At 32.1% G+C, this 22,256-nt stretch overlaps 1 long non-coding RNA gene across 2 annotated transcripts; it reads right to left on the reverse strand.

The window, feature by feature from the left end:
* Window positions 1-599: 599 nt before the first annotated feature.
* Window positions 600-22,048, reverse strand: LOC127543717 (uncharacterized). Of its 2 annotated transcripts, none has more exons than XR_007949287.1 (4): window positions 21,784-22,048; window positions 12,712-12,848; window positions 10,408-10,512; window positions 600-787 (listed from the first exon to the last, which is right to left on the reverse strand). It is a non-coding gene; the product is annotated as an uncharacterized LOC127543717 (long non-coding RNA). The 2 variants fall into 2 exon arrangements; XR_007949286.1 differs by lacking the exon at window positions 600-787 and adding an exon at window positions 6,487-6,873.
* Between the last annotated feature and the right edge of the window lie 208 nt (window positions 22,049-22,256).

Raw genomic sequence — 22,256 nt, forward strand, 5'->3', positions numbered from 1 at the left:
ACATTGTTGTTCAATCATTTCAGTCAGTATCTAACTTATGACTCATTTTGGATTTTCTTGGCAAAGATACTGGGGTGGTTTGCTATTTCCTTTTCTAAATCATTTTAGGAATGAAGAAGCCGAAGCAAATAGGTTTAAATGATTTGTCTAGGTCCACACAGCTATTAAGTGTCTGAGGCCGGATTAGCATTCACAAAAAAGAGTCTTCCTAACTCCAGGCATGCTTTCTACTGTACTACCTAGATACTTCCACCTACTATATTAAATAAAGGCTAAATTTGAAAACTATATTCTTTATATATTTTCATAGCTCTCATATGTACAAATGTACTTGTTTATTTCATCAGGTTATAGACTATGAATCAAATCTAAAACCAATCTCTAACTTAAAGTGAAATCATATTCAAATATATATACCACATATATGTATGTTATGTGTATACATATGCATGCAGTATGAAATGATGCTCAAGCATACCCTGAAAACATTACCATTGGATCGTCTCCTTCACACCAAAAAAAAAAAAAAAAAAACACACACACAAAAACAAAAAACAAAAAACAAAAAACAAAAAACAACTATTCTTCCTTCCTTCTTTCCTTCATTTGTTTTTCCTTACTTTTTCTTTCTTTTCTCCTTCTTTTTCTTTTCTTTCTTCCTTTTTTCTTACTTCTTTACTTCCTTCCTTTCTTTCTACTTATCTTTCTTCTCCTCCTCCTTTTGCTCCTTCTTCTCTTTGTCCTTCTCCTCATATTCTTCTTTTCCCTTCTTCTATTCCTCTTTTTGCTTTAGGTCAAACACAATGGATAGAGTGTTAAGCTTCGTTTCAAGTACACTTGATTCCACATCTTTCCCCAAATCTTTACTAGCTATGTGACCTTGATCAAATCATTTAGCCTCTGTCTAACTCAGTTTTCTTATATGTAATGGGGATAGTAATAGAATTTACCTCACAAGAAAAGGAGAAGAAATCAAAATATCTGTAAAGCACTTTGCCAGCCTCAAAATGCTATGTAATTTCTAATAAATACTAGCTATTTTTGCTGCTGTTGCCATTGTCAGTTATTATTATCATTGCCCTTTCCCCTAAACATTCATAGAAACTTTGTTGTTTTTGTTGAGGTTCTCACATTCTTCAATTCTCTTCATGTTATTTTTATTCCTCACTCACCCTCATGCATAAGGGCAAGCAATTTATAAATCTTACGATCTTTACCACAAAAATGTGTCTGAATCCTTTAGTCAATTCAGTCATCACCTTAGTTCAGGCATTGAAGAACTATTGCTTGGGCTATTATTGCAACTATTGTTGTATTATTATTATTATTATTATTATTATAATGGTAATAATAACCTCTTTTTTCCCTGCCTCCAGTTTTCTCCTTTTTATCCATCCTAGTGTTTTTACCAAGATGATTTCCTTTAACATGAGTTTGACTACATTCTTCTCTGAAGAAATGTTTCAGTGATTTGCTATCACTTCTTAGATAAAATATAAATTCTTCTGGCTCTTAAAATCCTCCATGAATTGGTCAATCTATCATTTCAATCCTGTTACATATTTGTTCCTTAACCTCACTCTATTAATTAGCCAAACTGTCTTCTTTATTTTTTATGCCTAACACACTATCACCAATGTCAATGCTTTTGCCCTAACCATTCCCCATTCCTAGAAAGAATAAATTCCTCATCTTTTCCTGATAGAACCTTTAACTTTGCTCAATACACAGCCAACCCCACCTTTTAAATGAAGTCTTCTCTGATCTAATACATTACTCTCCAAAATACCCTGTAATCAATGATCTCTGTTTATATTTTTATCATCTATTTGTTATTACATATGTATGTATGTATATAAACACACACATATATGTATACATGTACTTATATATGCATATATGTGCTAGTTTATTAGATTGAGTGTAAGCTCCTTGAAAACAAAGATAATTTCATTTTCCCCCATTTGTATTCCTATTGTCCCACACTGTCATTCAGCACATATTTTTAAAATATTGGTTTATTTTCAGATTTACATTGTACTTGCATTCAATCTATGTATATCTATGCTAATATATAATTTCATTTAATCAACTTCTGAAAATGTTATAATTTTGTCAGTTTTCAAAAGAGCATATTTTAGATCAGTTGTTAATTTAATTAATTAGCATATTGATAGAACACAATTTATCAATATGAAAAGGGATTAAAATACATTTTAGAGGAAAAATAGTCTTAGAATTTTCACCTAGAAGTAATCATAGAAATCATTTTACACAATGCTTTCATTTTGCCAATGAGAAAATATATTGGAAACATTTAGGATTTGTTAATGTCTCACAGTTGTAGTTTACAAAGCCAAGATTTAAATCTAAATCCTTTAAAAGATAGAATTTATATTATGCTGAGTGATATAAACCATACAGCATTTGACATATGTGATACCTATTTTCAGGACTCATAGTACACTGTAGCTGTCTCATAAACAATCATCCTATCTTATTACTTTTACAAAGGATTAATTATGAAAAACATTTTACCTTTGTGGTTATAAATGATTTGATCATAAATTAGTTGTTTGATATAGCTTTCTTGCCAATTCTAGTATACATGACAATACAGAAAAAGTGAATTTTTAAAATCCTGTCAATTCATTGTCAAAAAGAATCACTCTTTTTTATGAGAGGACAGCATACTCACCTTGGATCTCAAGAACATATAAAAGGTCAATTTGTATGTTTATCCTATGAAGTAATCTTTTTTGTCTTTTTTTTTTCAAGAAAATGATGGCTAAAAATCTAGTGTTTGACAAACCCAAAGCCCCTAACTTCTGGGAAAAGAATTCAATATTTGATAAAAACTGCTGGGATAATTGGAAATTAGTATGGCAGAAATTAGGCATGGACCCACACTTAACACCATATACCAAGATAAGATCAAAATGGGTCTATGACCTAGGCATAAAGAACGAGACTATAAATAAATTAGAGGAACATAGAATAGTTTATCTCTCAGACTTGTGGAGGAGAAAGAAATTTGTGACCAAAGATGAACTAGAGACCATTACTGATCACAGAATAGAAAATTTCGATTACATCAAATTAAAAAGCCTTTGTACAAATAAAACTAATGCAAACAAGATTAGAAGGGAAGCAACAAACTGGGAAAACATTTTCACAGTTAAAGGTTCTGATAAAGGCTCATTTCCAAAATATATAGAGAACTGACTCAAATTTATAAGAAATCAAGCCATTCTCCAATTGATAAATGGTCAAAGGATATGAACAGACAATTTTCAGAGGATGAGATTGAAACTATTACCACTCATATGAAAGAGTGTTCCAAATCATTATTGATCAGAGAAATGCAAATTAAGACAACTCTGAGATACCACTACACACCTGTCAGATTGGCTAAGATGACAGGAAAAAAATAATGATGAATGTTGGAGGGGATGCGGGAAAACTGGGACACTAATGCATTGTTGGTGGAGTTGTGAACGAATCCAACCATTCTGGAGAGCAATCTGGAATTATGCCCAAAAAATTATCAAAATGTGCATATCCTTTGATCCAGCAGTGTTTCTATTGGGCTTATATCCCAAAGAAATACTAAAGAAGGGAAAGGGACCTGTATGTGCCAAAATGTTTGTGGCAGCCCTGTTTGTAGTGGCTAGAAACTGGAAAATGAATGGATGCCCATCAATTGGAGAATGGCTGGGTAAATTGTGGTATATGAATGTTATGGAATATTATTGTTCTGTAAGAAATGACCAGCAGGATGAATACAGAGAGGCTTGGAGAGACCTTCATGAACTGATGCTAAGTGAAATGAGCAGAACCAGGAGATCATTATACACTTCGACAACGATATTGTATGAGGACATATTTTGATGGAAGTGGATTTCTTTGACAAAGAGACCTGAGTTTCAATTGATAAATGACGGACAAAAGCAGCTACACCCAAAGAAAGAACACTGGGAAACGAATGTGAACTATCTGCATTTTTGTTTTTCTTCCCGGATTATTTATACCTTCTGAATCCAATTCTCCCTACGCAACAAGAGAACTGTTCTGTTCTGCAAACATATATTGTATCTAGGATATACTGCAACATATCCAACATATAAAGGACTGCTTGCCATCTAGGGGAGGGGGTGGAGGGAGGGAGGGGAAAAAAATCGGAACAGAAATGAGTGTCAATATAATGTAATTATTAAATAAAAAAACTTAAAAAAAAAAAAAAAAGAAAATGATGGCTAAAAACATGTTTTGAGTAAATCATGAGAGTTAACATAACTAAAACTTAGTCACTTCTGTAACTTTGAAAATAACGATTCAAGATTTTCATTTAGCAAAACAATATTCTTTTGAGCTTCTCATATCATGAAAACAGGACAGAGATGTCTAGATAGTAATAATAATCCTATTCACTGACACTATAGAAGAATGGTCTTGTGCTCTCAAAAGCTGGATTAGAAGATAGAAAGCTCAGGAAATCAAACTCTGAGTATATGCTCAATGACAAATAACGTATACCATAAGCAAACCCAACTTGCCAGGTGTGCAGAGGCTCAGTATCAGAAGTTTGATTACTAGATGACACAATTTACTATCTTGACATATACAACAGATAAAAATGCAAAATAATCCTCATTCTATGATAATTGTTGGCTCGGTGGATACAAGGCTGGGACAAGATTCAGAAGGACATGAGTTCAAAATCTGATCTCATATAAGTGCAGGTTGTGTGATCTTGGACAAGTCACCTAACCTCCATTTAACTTAAGTTTCCTGAATTGTGAGTTATTGTTCAGTCATTTCAATTGTATTCAACTCTTCCTGGTCCTTTTGGATTTTCTTGACAAAGATACTTCAGTGGTTTTTCCAGTTCCTTTCTCAGCTGCTTTTGCAGATAAGGAAACTGAGGCAAACAGCATTAAATGCCTTGCCTAGGGTCACATAGCTAGTAAGAGTCTGAGGCCAGATTTTAATTCAGTACAATGAGTCTTCCAGATTCTAGGTTTGGCACTTTATCTACTGTGACATCTAACTACCCGAATGATGAAAATAATTGTACCTACTTTGCAGACTTGTTATAAGGATAAAAAAAAAAAAATTCTAAAATGTACTTAGCAGAGTGCCTGAAACACAGCAAGCATTATACAAATGCTTATTGTCTTCTCTCCCCCTTCCCGTTATTCCTAGTGGCTTCATTATGCTTCCAGAATTGTAGTACTCAAATGGCAAAAATGGATACCTAAGTGCTATGAATGTGAATATAAAAGTCTAAACATTATTGGACTGTCTGCAACTTCTCTAGCCATCTTTTGCACAGCTTCCTGTACCTCACCCACTACTCACTTTCCAATTTTATACAATAAACAATGATTTTAAAAAACTGTCATTATCCCTTATATGGTCATGTTAATACTCCCAAAAAGAACTATTCACTATCAATAATTTTAAATTATAGAACCCCTCCCTGTCCACTGGTTACTTTTGTGTGGTATATATAGCATAAGACCCTTGATTGTAAAAAATATCCTCTGTGTGTGTGTGTGTGTGTGTGTGTATGGGTGTATGTGGTATTTATATTCCTATTGCTTAGAGGACATGGTAACTGTTTAAGACGTGTCATTCATTCAATGGTCATTGAGTAAATATACAAATGGAAAAACATTTCCCCCCATAAATGATACTGGTACTCATAAAAAAATAGTAAGAACTTTTCATAGGACCATTTCATAGAATTTACCTCACTATGCATGTAAAAGCAATATGTTTTAATTTATATATGATGAACAAAAGCAAAATGACTAATAGCAAGATGATTGTAGGTTATGGTCTACATCTGTTCAAAAAAGTAGAGAAATTCTTTGAAAAATTTTTCAGGATTTCACAAAATAGTTAAGTTCTGATACCTGGTGACTACAATGAAAAGAGTGGTGCAGAGAAGAAAAGGATGAAAAATATGATTTTCCAATAAAAATATAAGAAGCAAAAAGCATGGAGACAATTCATAAACCTTACAACTGTTCAACAGTAATACTTCTTTTTAGAAGATAGTGGAAAGATACTAGACATGGAGAGTACAAAAGAACATCACAAATAAGCACACACACACACACACACACACACACACACACATACCAGATTGCTATATATGAAAAGAGAAGAAATAATTAGTCAGCAACATGGGACCCACTGCAGAATGGTTTATCTTTCTTCAGGCAAATCCTTTATTATTTTGTCTGTTATTCAAAATCAATGCCAAAGTGAAGAAAACATAAAGGTTAGAAGACATTATATATGAAGGCAATAACTCCAAATCAAACTATATATAAACAGTCAGATAAAAAAATGAAAAGGAATGAGTTTAAAAAGATACCAACTTTTATTCATTTATTTATTTATTTATTTATTTAGAAAAGCTTAGTTAATGCAAAACATTGCCACAGCAAAAAGGATGAAATTACTCAGGAAACGTCTTTTCTTGCAAATATTTAATTTCCATGTCAATCAAAATGAAGCAGCCAGGGAGAGCTTAGGATTAGTAAATACCTACCCAGCATATATATATAGTTTAAGACTTACAAAGTTCTTTAAAAGTATGGGATATTGTTATTGTTGAGTTGTTTCAGAAATGTTCAGTTCTTTATGACTTCAGCTGAGGTTTTCTTGGCAATTTCTGGGATTAGCCATTTCCTTTTTTAACTTATTTTACAGAAGAGAAAACTGAGGCAAATAGGGTTATTTGACTTGTCCAGGCACACATAGCTAGTAAGTATCTGAAGCCATATTTAAACTTAGTTGGTCCTGTCTCCAGGTGCAGGACTCTATCCACTTTGCTTTTTACCTGCCTAAAAGGATTTTCTGTAGAGAGAGAGAGAGAGTGGAATATTATGAACAATATCATTTAAAAAAAAAAAAAGAAAAAGAAGATAGAAAAGTGAGCTGGCAAAGATGTTGACATATCTTCTATCTAAATCGGGTAACTGCAATATTTGTTTATGAAACTAGAATTATTTGTTGATGACAAGTGTGATATGAAACAACACTCTCAGCATTTCTATGATCCATTTTTATCACTGAGGACAATAAAACTCCTACACGTAAATTCTACTAAATCTAAAATAAGTGCTATTCACACGCAAACAGAAAAAATTACTTTAAAGAGATAAATTTGGGAAGAATACTTGGGCCAAATCATATAGATGCATAGGTGTTGTTTATGTATCTACACAGAAATATGTGCATTGCCTTCTCCTTTTAGAATATAAGTGATGGAGAGCAAGGATATCTATTCCTTCTATTTATATCTCCAGAGTAGAGGATACTGTTTGGTATATAATGAACACTTGATTATTTTTTCATTCAAAAAGAAAAAATTAAAACAAAACTATGAAGAAGCTATATCCTTTTACAGGCAATGGGGGTTGATATTCAGGTTATTACAAAGAGGGGAAAACCAATTGGATTCAACTAAATTTGCTAGGTGACTACTATGTTCAAGAAACTATATGAGGTGCTGATGTTAAAAAAAAAAAAAGAATTCCAGAGCAACTAGGTGGCACAGTGGATATATTAATAATCCTTAAGTCAGGAGGACCTGGGTTCAAATCTGGCCTCAGAAACTTAACACTTCCTAGCTGTGTGACCCTGAACAAGTCATTTAACCCCAATTTCCCCAGCAAAAAAAAAAAAAAAAAAAAATAGGCCTTCCTTACATCCAAAAGCTTATTTTCATTTGGGGGTAAATTCCAAATGATGGCTTATTCTCTTAGAAATGATAAATAAAAAAGAAGATTTTATTGAGAATCCAAAGACAATGAAAAACATCTCTTCATGATAAATTTGTATCTAATATTTCAGTGTTCATGGACCTCCATTTTAAAGAAAATACTTAGGTCATTCATCTCATCATTCCTTTCCAGGCCCTACATCTCACACTCTGACACCTTCACCCTGTATTCCCACTCTTTCAACTACCTTTTATGTATAATCTTCCCTCCCCCCTACCCCCCGCCCCAGAACATAAGCTTTTTGCAGGCATCTTTTTTCTATTTGCTTGCATCTATGTTCGCAGTACTTAGTTCTATACCTGATACATGTTAAGCATATAATAAATTCTTATCACTTGACTTAACTCATAAATAAGACCAAAAAACACATATTATCAATTCCGAGCAGGGGAATATAATAAAAGCCATATTCCATAAAAAATTCCAACAAATGGAATCTATATACCAAATGAATAACTCTTAATGGATGGGAAGGGGACGCATGATAATCCTGTTTACAAAGGGCATTAGAATAATATATACCTGGAATATTTCACAACTTTATAAAAAAATCTGTAATTCTAAAAAATTTGACATGAATAGCCACATAGAAAAGATAAAGGATATTTATTATAAGGATTATAACACTCAATTGAATAGAAAAAAAAAACACAGATTATTCCATTTGCACATGCATCTTAAACAGAAACTATAAATGGTCAATAAAGTAGAATCTAAATTTAAGTAGCCATATTTGATGCTGAGCAATTTATAAATATTAATTCATTTGATCCTCACAGCAAACCTATGAGGTAGGTGCTATTATTTCTTTCCTTTGATTATTGAGGAATATGAGACAGAGAGAGATTAAGTGATTCACCCAGTGTCATACACTGCTGGTAAGTGTCTGAGGCTAGATTTGAACTCAGATCTATTCTAAACTCAAGCCTAGATTTGTATCTATTGTATCACCTAGTCACGGATAAGCTATGTAAAAAGGATGAAATGATCTCACAGTGGTAGTCTATAATCCTCAATCTAACTTATTGGAAACAGTCAAATCATTCAGAATCAATCATGAAACAGAAAGATCATTAAATATATAAGATTATCTGAGGCTACAAGACAAGTCTGACTATGAAGTAATGAGACTGTTTCTTATGTGTCTCTTTTTACTTACTTTTCTTGAGAAACAATTTCAAAATGAATTATGGAATTCTTCTGAATGTGATAATATCAATGGAATACATCAATAAGCTCAGACATTAACTTTGCACTCATTGGATGTAGATATTTTAAGGTTTTTATTAAGAAAACTTTATCATTATTTTAGAAATACCATTCTATGTGATGTTTGAGATTACAAAGTTATGTAAGGCATAGTTAAATCAATGCTAAATAGATTTATCAGTAAAGATTTTATTAGGTTTAATGTAGCTAAAATTCAATGACCTCAAGTCAATCGCAGTTTATTACTAAGACAAGAAAGACTATCACATGTCAAAAATTAGGAGAAAAAATATAACCAAATATTAAATTGTGCAGCATAGGTCAAATGCCTTTTTGAATCTATGAGCAAGAGAGAAATAAATGTGAGGTGAATTTTAAAAGGAAATAGAATGTAGTAGAGGAAAGGAGTTGTTCCTTAGAAAGTAGATAAAATTTTGCTTAGAAACAAGAGGAGTAGGGAATGGAATCCAAGGAAGGATAATAATATGAGGTGCAAATTAAATGATGCATATTATTTCATTCAAAATTTAATTCCATGAAAACTAGCCAAGTGTGATCATGTTTTTACATCTCTTTTGTGTCCCCTGATTAACTGATTTCTTATATTATTGGTTCCATTTGTAATTCATTACAACCAACCAAATCTAACCTCACCTACACATTGCCCCACTTTTTGAAAATATTTATCATACTTGAATTGAATTTACTATAAACACATCAAATTCAATGTATACAAAAATATTATTTTCCCTAAAATCTACTTCTCTTCTAAATTGACTTACTTTTGTCAAAGGTACCACTGTCCTCCCAATCACTCAGGTTAACAACCACAGAATCATCCTGAAAACCTCAATCTCCATCATTATAATTCTCCAATTAGATGTCAAATCTTCTTGATCCCATTTTCATAACATCTATATCCACCTTCAATATCGTCATTGTATTATCATAACAAATGTTTTGAGTCCTCATCATCTCTCAGCAAGACTATTAAAATTGCATACTGTGATAATTGAAAAGGTTTGAGAGACAGTTTCTGGGTAATTTATTCATTTTATTAATAAGGTCAGCAAGTTATTAATAAAAGGATGGTTATTTGGCCAAATCTCTTTGACCAAAGACAGTCATGGTAGTTGGGCTCACAATATATACATTCTTCTCAAGGAAAGGATCTATCTGTCTGTCTCTAGCCAAGCTGCAATAGAACATAGTGTCCACATCTTAAATTCCTTACAATATTGGTGGGCTCTGATCAAGATCTAGGAGAATTACTGCATCTCATTATCAGTAATGTCTTTCAAGAAAACTGAATTTTTTAAAATGAGGAATGTAGAAAAATATCCCCTAGATATCAGTTACTCCAATTCCCAGTAAGTTTCCTTGTATTCCAACTCACCTTTCTCCTTGTATCCTTTGCATAGGTATTAAAGTGATATTCGTAAAGCACATCTCTGATTCTGTCATGCCTTGGTGGATAAACTCCAGTGGTTCCCTATTACATCTAGGATCAAGTATAAATAAGTATAATAAATGATGCGTCAGCTTTGAAATGCTTAAATTGTGCTTCAAATCTCTCATTAAGTAGTACATAGTCTAGTAGGTCTTTCCTGATTACTTCCCTCTTCCCAAGTATTAGAACTTCCAATCCAAAATACTCTTTATTTTGTATATATTCTTTACAAATATCTTTGTCTCTTCAATAGAATCTCTTGATTTTTGAGGGCAGGGATTATTGTATTTTTATGTTTGTATCCTCAGAATCTACCATATTACTTAGTTTTTTTATTTTCCTTTAATACAATTACATGTAAAGATAGCTTTCAACATTTTTGTAAGATTTTAAGTTCCAAATTTTCTTTTCTCCCTTCCTTTCCTCACTCCCACCACCCCAAGACAGAAAGCAAGCTGATTTTGGTTATATATGTATGTTAATCTTTTAACATATTTCTATATTAGCCATGTTATGATGGAAAAATCAAAACAAAAGAAAAAAAAAACAGAAGAAAGAAAAAGCAAACAAAAAAGTTGAAAATAGCATGTTTCAATGTGCATTCAATCTCCATAGTTCTCTCTATCTCAAGGCAGATGGCTTTTTCCATCCTAAGTCTCTTGGAATTGTCTTGGGTCAATATATTGCTGAGAAGATCTATATCCATTATAGTGGATTGTAGTATATGTTATCTAATTTAATAAATGCTTATTAGTGGATTGGTTGATTGATTCATCCTTTAAGGACCAACACTTTCATGAGCTTTTTTTTCCTTTGTTCCTTGCTCCAATGTGGTTGTGATCTATTTTGCAGGGAAGAGCTCCTTTAATATTTTTTTCCTAATGTCCTGCTCATGACACTTAGCAGATTCTATATAGTACAAAAGTTTTTAACTTGCAGTGTTAAATACTTATTTTTTTACTTTGGTAATTTTATTTATATATAATTGGATTCCTCTTTAGTCTTTTGTATTTTATCTTAGGCATTTAAAAATTTTCCCCAGGCCAGACCAACTAAGGGATACAGGGGATCAAAAAGTCAAAAATCCCTGATCTAGAATAATTATTAATATAAATCTTTTGCCTTTTCTATTATGTTTTAGTTCCTTGAGAAAGAAATCTTATCATTCTTTCATTTTTATAATTCTATCAAACTTCAGGTGGAGATTTATACAGTGTAGATACTTAGCATCTGCATTATAAACAATATTATACAGAAATAATGTCATTTTGATAAAAGTATCCTATAACCTGCCTATATTTTCTCCTATGCCTAATTATGCCTTTCAATTGGATATTTGTCTCTTTTATTTATAACACCTGTGCCAGGAAAAAAGGAAAACAATTACTACACTGGTTATTTACCATGTCCTGTCTCCAATCATACCATTCCCCTTATCTGTCCAGGAACAGAGTCAGGACAAATCTCATCTGAATCTTATCCATCCTTAACTCTCAGGAAATTTTTCCAAGTACGAGTTGAGCAATATAAATTCACCTTCTCCACATTAGGATAAGAATACCCAAGGCATGTATATGATCTTCTCTTCCCAATGATAGATAAAGAATTAGGTCAAATAGACCCTAAATAGTTTTTAACTTTAAATGTTTTATTAGGCTAATACAGTTAGGATTTAAATAGCACTGGCAAGCTGGAATTCTATAAATGTTGATGTGAGAAAAATTGAAATAGAAAGGCAAATTTATTTAACTAGTCCAAAGTAATACCTAGTTATTTTGAGAGTGTTCACATTGAATGGGCAATGAAGATACCTAGAGTCTTAGTCGACATGGAGCTAAGTGACAGATTCTCCCCCCAAAGCATACTTAATGCTGAGCCATGTATATTTTTCTCTACCCTCTCTCAGTGTAATCATTTCTATGGCAATCAATAATGTATCTCTTTTTCTGCTGTGCATGGAAGTGAATTTAATATGTGGTTAAATGGAAGCATCATCTTTACCCTTCTCTATCAAGGTTTCAAATTCTAACATGTGAAAAAACTATTACATTCTAGCCCAAAGGTTCTGTCTTTTTCTGAGGGGTAAATTATTGCCCTTTCCCCACCTCAGATGTTTCTATTAATGACTTGCAAATGTTGGCATTTATGCATGAGCAGGAGCTACTTTTCAAAGTAGGATATAACTGAATTAAAGTTCTCCTTTTTGACCTTTAAACATCTTCTTTGTCTTGCCTTACTTATCTATCTTACTTGTTGGATCCCTCCACTCTCTCTCTCTCTCAACTTCTTAGATCATTGAGTCATGGCCTCAGGGTGACCCACTTTCATCAAAGATCCCTGGGTATTAAAGCTTCTACTGTTATGGATCAAGGCTTCAGAACTTGCTCCTGCAGAAAATTAGAAATAATAAATCAGTTGTGTAATTTCATTTTTTAAACTTTCACAAATTTAGTCTTTATCCTTTGTAAGGTAATGATCTGAATAGTATCTTTTTATTCCATGTTTTAATGAGATTCTTCCCCACAGAGAAGTGAATTATGTATTTCAGAATTTTGACATTTGCCTTAATCATGAAAATTTAAAATGGTGAGAACAAATAATGTACAAAACATAATGGTCGATGTCTATCTCATATATTTCTTGCAAATCAATAAAACCAACAAAATAACTATACTGACTAAGAATTCCAGAAAGAAAAATAATAATAGCCTTTCATCTACCTCTGATCTATTGTCTAAATAGATAAATTTGAAGTGAAAGTTGATCTCTAGAACACCACTATTAAAAACCATTTATAATGAAAGAAAAATTGAATTTCTTTATTAATAATCAAAAAGGACTTTAGCCATAGTGGTAGCAAAAAAGAAAAAAAAGTTCTTAGCTTAATCAGAAAAAAATGCATCTACTACATCATACATGTGTTTGTTTCATAAGTAGTCTAATAGGACAAAAAGATCATAACTTCTTCATTAATCAAAAATTAACTGTCTCTTTTTAGACTGTTAAAGTAAAGTAAATGCCTAAGGTGAAGATAGAAGCAGATTCATACAAGCCAATAAAAAAACTTTTTTAAAGTTTTAAAATAAATTTGCATTAATATATTTTGGTTTTACTTCACTTACATTTCCCACTATATCCCTCTATCAAATGCTTCCATTACAGTCAGCAAAACTAATATATCAAAGAAATCTTATGTCATATGCAGTGTTCTACACCCAAGGCCTCACATTTGCAAAGAAGCAGGGGAAGTTTTCTTATATTTTTATTTGGGGCACAAGAATTTTCACTGTAGTTTTGTAATTTTCAGAGTGAATTGTTTCACTCTTGTTCTTTTCATCTATCTAGCTACACACACACACACACACACACAGACAGATTCTATCAAGTCTGATTCACTTTACTAGCTTTTATGTGAATAAATACTGTTAGCAACCCACAAGAGGCCTTTTTATCTTATATTTAGGAGTAATATAATTCTTTCAAAATGTTTTAATGGAAGTAAACATCTACATTTATAACAGTGGCTGAAATTGGCTTATACTTCGATTATAAAAATAATTGGCACAAATATGTTTCTTGTATTATGTTATACACATATATATGTCTACTTGTATGTAAATGTTTCAGTTTAAGTTCTTTGCTGACTAGTAATATGCTTTTCCTTGAGTAGTCCCACATAATTGATTAATAAAACTTCATATTTATCAATTTATCAGACCTCATTTGTTAAGAATTTAATATTTTTCAGGGATTCTGCTAGATCCTGTGAACAGAAATACAAAATCAAGCAATCCCTGCAACCAAAAAACTTACATAAAAGGTGAGGAGTAGAGAGAACAAAAAAGGGTGTTATGTAATACAGCAAGTATCAATAAATACAGTAACAAAATATATACAAAATAAATACAAAACATTTTTAATTGGGAGGGCACTAGCAGCTGGAGGTACAAGGGAGGCTTCATAAAAATGCTCTTTGATTTGAGTATTGAAGAAAACTTGAATATCTAAGAGGCAGAACTTCTAAGACTGCATTTCAGAAAAAGGGGGAGAGTCTGTGAAGATGCAAGGATATAAATTAGAGAATCATATGTGAGGAAAAGTTATAGTTAGTTTCATTTAACTATAGAGTATGAGTATAGTGATATATAATAAGACTGGAAAGATTTCACTTAAGTTTTGAAACGTTACCTTTAAATGGCAAACAGGATTTAATATCAGTTTTAGAAATAGTATGGATTCTCTTGTTTATTGAACATGCAAATACCAATGTCAGACATGCACTTTAAGATGATCCCTTTGGTAGCTGTGTAGTGGATTAATGAGGGATGTAGCAAGGGAATATTAGGCAGGTAAACCTACTGGGAGACTATTACAATAGTCTAGGCAGGAGGTGATCACTTCACAGGATCTTTGGCTACAATTCCAACTAATGTCTTTAGAAAAATAAAGGTTTTCTTTGAAGCTATCTTTATAGTACACTATGATAAAAGATTAAAAGGTTAAAATTCATACATTTTAAAATTTTCAAAGTATTTCACCTAAGCAATCTTAATTAATTTAACTCTTCTGCTGAAGTGTCAGATTCTTTTGGCTTTGTAATCATCAAACAAAACTAAAATCTCTTGAGGATCCTAAGTACTTACACAAAGAAACTTTCATTCTTTGCTTCTATGAATTGATATTTAATCAAATCTTCTAGCTATTCTCAGGGGGGAAAAGGAAAGGAAAATAAAAACCTACTTAGGAAAATTCATTTTGGACATCATCATTTAAGCTTTTTTTTTTCTATCTGATAATTAGGTGAGGGAGGTTAGTTTGTTTATTTGTTTTTCAGTTGTATGCAATGCTTCATAAGTAAGCAATTATATAATTTAAATGGAATTAAAGGGACAAAAGGAAGAATGAATGGATAAATAGATATTAGAAATTATATCCTACCATGAGAAAATAGGAAAAATATACTAAGAAAACTGTTCCTTAACCAAAATAGTGTTTTTTTTAAATATTTTTTTAGAATTGTCCATAAAACTTAATAATAAAAAAATTTATAGAAAACTTAAAAAAAAAACACTAAAAGAAAATTTATTTTTATTATCCATTGCTAGAGAATATGGCTTCAGACTCTTGCTGTAGCCTTTTTCACTAGATCCTAGATTTTATTAGGAGGAAAAGATATTTTTCATTTTCATGATACCTTGAGACCACATGATGGGCACTGGAACTAAATATATAAGGATATGGGATTGCAGAAAGCAATGACCATAAAGTCCTTGAGTTTTTGTTTAGTCATTTTTCAGTCAACTCCTATACTTCATAATCCCTTTTGGTGCTTTCTTGGCAAAGATACTGGAGTGGAAAACTAGGTCAAATAGAGTAAGTGACTTGGCCAGAGTCACACAGCTAGTAAGTGTCTTAAGGTCAGATTTTATCTCTCTAAAAAAAAAAAAAAAAAAAAAAAAAACAAAAACAAAAAGTCTTCCTGACTCTAGACCTAGCACTTTATCCAATGCACCACCTACTTGAATAAAAGTCTTCAAGTAGAGATGATCTTAGACTTATAGTCTAAGGTCATAGTTTGAAATTAATTTGTAGATTATTTTTGATGCTATAGATTGTCCTAAACCCAAAAAAAAATATTTATTTGATCTGTAAGATCATGCTAAGGAAAACTAAAATCCAGATACCATCATTCTTAATTGATTTCAAAACTATTTTTAAAGAATGTTTCAAGTAACAACTACATTTCCTGGATTCATTTTCAAAGGTCCAAATTACATTCATCAGTAACTTTGAATAGTAAAAGAAAATGTTTCAAGTTTTCTGCATAATTTGGGAGAGAAATGTTAATTTAAGCAGTTACATGATTTTATAATGTTTCTATATGCACTTTTAAACTCAATTTCTAAAACTAGCATGTTTTATTTTTTTCTTATGTCTGCTTTAAATTAAAATATTTTTCAAAGATATTTGACTGCTTGATTAGAGAAACTGCAGTTTTAATGAATAAGAGCAAAATCATGCCAAATTAACTATCTGAATTATCACATAAATGTGATTTTTAAATGCTTACTGCATTTTTAAAATTTTCTATAACTACATAAGCATGTTTTAAGTACACAGAACCAAGATAAACCACATATGACAGAATGTGCTAATTAAGATCTTCATCAAGTCTTACCAATTTTATAAAATCTACACTTTACTAATTATTCAACTGATTTCAATAAGTGACTCATGAATTAACCAAGAGCCTTTAAAAATGTCTTTACAATACAATCATCAGAAACATTTATTGAGCATTTGCCTGATAGAACTTAGTTTATGGAAACAAAGCTAACAAGTAAAGGAATTATTTTGATAATTCAATTCAAAGGTGCTGTTGTTTTCATATGCTTCAAAATAGGAGAAAATTACTATTATTTAGTTTTGCTATTTTTATTCTCACCTACCCAGTTTTTTCTAATGGAAATATCTCTCCATATGTGTGTAGGCAATATCAGCATGTGCCAAAGAAATTGATTTTGTGATTCAGTTTTATATCTTGGAGTTGCTTCCCTTTCCCCCTCCCCCTCAATTGATTCTTTGTTGATCTCCAACTGAACATACTGAATTATCTTTCTCTCTGGACAAAAATGGAAAATTTTAGTACAGTTGGTATGACATCCTTCCAGCCCTGGTAAGCAGCATTCATATGGTAATGTTATTTAGGTCTGAGCTGTCATCACCCTGACTAACAATCTACCCTGCGGTTATTCCTCCAATAAGACCCTAATTACTTAAGACGAAGGAAGCAGATAAGTAATATAATAATAAGATCATATAATGTCAAAGTCATAATGAATCATGTAAGCCATTTAATTTAACTTTCACATTTATACAAAGGAAAGAGAATGATGGTAATAAAGTAATTTCCTCATGGTCACAAAGCAGAACTTGTTCTAAAACAAACACATGTATCTGGACTTTTGGTTCAGTTCTTCACAAATACTTACAATGCACAGTTCAGGCTAACATTTTCTCTCCTCCATTTCAGTGTATGACTAATATAATTTTCTATCCTAACAAGAAATCATTGCATATGAGCACAAGAAACTCTGTTATTTTAGATATTGATAATCTAGAATAAATATGAAGTATGTGAGTTCTAAATTAATTCTTCCAATCCCCAGGATAACCAACAGGCCAAGTTACCAGACAAAAAAAGCCAGTTACTCTTCCTCCAAATGTTCTAAAAGCAATCTTTTATAGCTATCGGAACTGTGATGGGAAGAAGTGAAGGGTTGTAAAATGATATATTTTTTAAGTGTTATTATTTCGAGATTCCTATCCATTGTCTTTCTTTAATATCTCCAAAATTAAGATCAGTCTAATTTATTTTAACCAACTCATATCAGTTAGCTTTTATGAATGAATTATTTGTGAAGTTATACCAATAACTGATGCAAAATAATTGCCCAAACTAGGAGGATAATAAGCTTAGTTGTTGTCACAAAATGTATTCTGTCATTTCTGAATATGTCAATTTATTTGCAACCTAAAGTAAGATAATCATTCTTGCCTTTCCCTTCATCAAAGGCAGATTTTCTTAATTGGGGTTCTTTGTAAATCTTAGTTCTGAGTCAGAGGATATTTAAAAGACTTTATCACCATGCAGCTAATTATCTGATAAGAGATAGTCAAAGAATAGGTAGGGAAGAAAAGAATTATACCATCATGCATGTTTAGAAGGAGGCTCACTAAATCTCCAAGAAAAAATTTAAATGCTTTAAGGATTGAGTCTTCAGTATACATCCCTTACCTTGAAACATCTATCTATCTTATCTAGGCTCACATATAAAATACCAACATTTACTTCTCAACACACAGAGAGAAATTTTTTGTTGCCCAAAGTGAATGGTGAGTTTTCTCCATTGTTGGTGAGACTTGTTCCCTGATCTGGGGAACAATAACAAAATATAGTTGTGCTTATCAATTTTACATATCTTTTATTATTTTACTCAAATTGAGATTCTTCTATAGGTTATACTTTTTTACTGTTTGAGAAATATATTTTTCCTACCTACATTTCCTAAAAAAAAACTTTTCTTTCAGGGCAAGAATTTCATGTTGAAGGATTTTTTCTAGAAATATAAGGACCAAAAGAAGCCTAGTTCCCCTTACTCTTTCCACTCTTTCTTTTATAGATTTTTCTCTTCTGTCTCTTTAATGACAGGATAAAAACCTACACCAAAATCCACAATAGCCCAAACATCATCTTTAAATATTAATAAAATATTCTTCTTGCCCTGAGGCTTCCTATTTGCATTATGGAAAAGAAAAAAAAAAAAAAAAAACTCTTAAAAAGCCAAACGGGTATTTTTTCTAATTCTTGAAAGTATTTAAAGCCTTCCCTAGATGTTTCCTCAGGCTTCCATTAATAATAGTTTTCAATAATTAAAGAAAGAACCACTCATAGGTATTTTCCCCCTTAACTAGCATTTTCAAGTAGGCAGAGAAAGAGAGAGAGAGAGTAAAAGACAAACAGAGAAAGACAAACAGATGGACAGACAAGAGAGACACAGACAGATGCAGGCAGACAGACAGAGACAGAGACAAAAAAAGAGAGAGAGTTTTTGAACCAGGGATCCCAATGGACCTTTATATAACTTGTATGTAGCAGTTCTTAAAACAGAGTCTTAACCACATTCTTTCTTGGCATTATAGGTTATGTCTTTGAATTATTCATTGAATTTATAAGACAACTAGGCAAGAAATCAGTGTTGATATAAAAATAAATTTTAAAAATAACTGAGATTCCCAGAAGCAACTTCTTTATATCTTTACATGTGCAGATAAAACAATAAATAGTTATTAAAGTAGAAACAGAATAGGGATGGTAGTAGTAGGGAGTTGATTGATTACATGCTTTTAAAATTGGGATTCAGGAAAGGAAGCAGAGAAATTCTCAAATAAAGTTTTTAAGTAGTGAGAACCTTGTTTAATTTTTAGCAGTTCATTTAATGTGATGTTGAGAGATAGTGAGACAGAGAGAGAGAGAGAGAGAGAGAGAGAGAGAGAAACAGAGAGAGAGAGAGAGAGAAGGGAGAGAGAAATAGAGAGAGAGAGAGAGAGAGAGGGGGAGAGAGAAACAAAGAGAGAGAGAGAGAAAGAGAGAGAGAGAGAGACCTTAAATAAATACCTGGCACATATTAGGCACTTAATAAATACTTATTAATTTCATCAAAGTATTTTGTGAGGCTACTAAAGAAATTATTTAAGTTCTCTTGAAGATGACAAAATAGAATTTCCAAATTTTCAAAGTGATATGGGGAAGGTTACTAAGATATTTGTTAAGATTCTTACAAGGTGCTAAATCAGTTATCTAATTTAGCATGGTACTTAATGGTTCTCTAGTTCACTAATGTACTTAGGACTTATTAGAGTTCTACAAGATTCACACCTTTAAGAGAGCATATATAAGCTAGGAGTCTCAACCAGGTTTCAGTCCAGGACATTCAGAAGTCGTTCTTTCTTCCATCTTTGTGCTGGCTGGAGATATTTGGAGGGAGCTAGAGGCAGAAGCTGGCAGAGGAAAAGGACTAGCAGCAAGAGCTCTTGGAACTGAGGAGAGAGATAGGCCTCTGAGAAAGCTAATTGGGCCCAAGGAAGGAGACAGTACTTGAAAGAGAAAATAAAGGATTTGGACTTTAACTCCCGGCTGCATTTGGGGTGATCACTATGAACTGAAACAAAGGCTGCCTCCAGAAGCCCCTCAAGAAAGCTGCTCCCAGAGAACATTATATTTTAGAGAAGAACATTACAGATATTTTGCAAAAATTTGTTCTATGAAGATTAATAGTAATAGCATTAACTGGGACCACTTTTCCCTTCCTTGCAAGGAGCAGTAAGCTATATTGAATTATAGAAAAATGAATAACTCGCCCCTAGAAACACAGCACAATACATGGATAGAGAGCATAGATAGAAACAGAAAAAAAGGATACTCATTTATGAAGTAAAAGGGCATTAAGACTGTCATCCAATTCCCTTATTTAACTTATGTAGAAACTTAAGCCAAGGAGGTCAATGATTTATTCAAGTGCATATAGGTAATAAGTGACAGAATCAAGATTTAAATCTAGGTTGCTTGACCTCAAATTCAATGCTTTTTCCATTGAGCAATTCTGCTTCTTCATGAAAGGAACTGACAATGCCTCTCTAGCACATCTTAAGTACATGCCTAAGGAAAAAAAGTGTCAATATGTTAATGGTAGACATGATAGGCAGTAGGAAGTGGGAATGGGTATCCATAAATATTATTTGCAAAGGCAAGTGCCCAACTATTTATTACTCATGCATTCTAATTTCTTTTGCCAAAGTAACACCATTTCTACTCAATTATCTCCCATATTGATGTCTTTGTACAGTCTGTATCTCCTCCCTAGGATGGGCTCCCTTTTCACTTCTGTTTCAAATAATACATAGTTACTTCAAAGTTCAATTTAAATGCCATCTTAGTAAATGAATTGAACCATACCCCCTTGTGAGGAAGGATGTGCTTCACTAATTTAAAAGTGCTGCAAAATGGAACAATATGAAAGGTGAAAATGTCTGAGGAGCACCTGGAATCCCAGTTGCACACTTCACTAAACTACTTGGCTCATTTTGCATTTTAATCATACTTCCCTTGTTCTATAATAATAATGAGGAAGATATTGATGATGATGATGATGATGATGATGATGGTGAGGATGATAAAATACCAGAAACTTACATATAGGTATGGTATATCAAATATAATAATATACATGGTATAAATATAATGCATCACATAACTACCATGTTATTCTCTCTATATATGCACATTTATATATGTATAATCACACATATACCTAGGTATAAATACACAAGTTTTTATACACATAATCATATATATATATATACATATATATATATATGTACATATATATATAGTCATGTGATATATATAAATATTTATATCAATTTCTCTATCACTATTTATTCTTATTAACTAGAGCATCTAGTTCTAATCCTAGAAATTAAAAGACTCCCCTTCTGCATAAATGTATATAACCTCCTACTCAAATGCATTTGAACAATTATATCACATACATACTTAATAATGTAATTGATAAGCATGGTTTTACCTCAATACTAGAATTTAGAGTGTAGGTAAACAGAAATACAAAGCAGCCTTTAAAGAAACAGAGAAAAGCTTTAGAATAGGTAGGACATTTTTGGAAAAGGAGAAAAGAAATGAAGCATGTAATCACCTGTTTGAGTCACCCACCATAGAAAGTTCTGCAACCAGAATATGATTACCTTTCTTGCTGACTGGCTTCTGCTCCCAGATGTGGCTCAGACTTTTGGTAACATGCCCCTTATACTTCCTGCTGTTGCCCCATTCCTTGAGGAGAGAGTTGGGTGAAGATGGGTGAGTGTCTTGTCGTAATCTTTCAACTCGCCAAAGGTTCAAGTACATAAGCGTCAATGAACTTCTGGTCATGATGTTCTCTTTTTTGTATTTTTAGTCCTCAGGCTTTCAATAATTTAAATTCACATCTTTCTGACAAATATAAATACTTAAAATTTCTTCCATTTCTTCAAAGTGCAGCAGATACATATAAGGTATTCTGGATTAAAATTTTATTATAAAATAATTTATGTACAAAAAGTAGTGCATATGAGTACAATCATACAAAAGCCAAGTAAATGTCTTAAATAGCTGCTTGGAGAACAAAAGATCATACTTTATCAAACCATAAATGAGCAAGGAATTTTAGCTCTATAGAATT

This window comes from Antechinus flavipes, chromosome 1 (assembly GCF_016432865.1).
Source record: "Antechinus flavipes isolate AdamAnt ecotype Samford, QLD, Australia chromosome 1, AdamAnt_v2, whole genome shotgun sequence".
Taxonomy (NCBI): domain Eukaryota; kingdom Metazoa; phylum Chordata; class Mammalia; order Dasyuromorphia; family Dasyuridae; genus Antechinus; species Antechinus flavipes.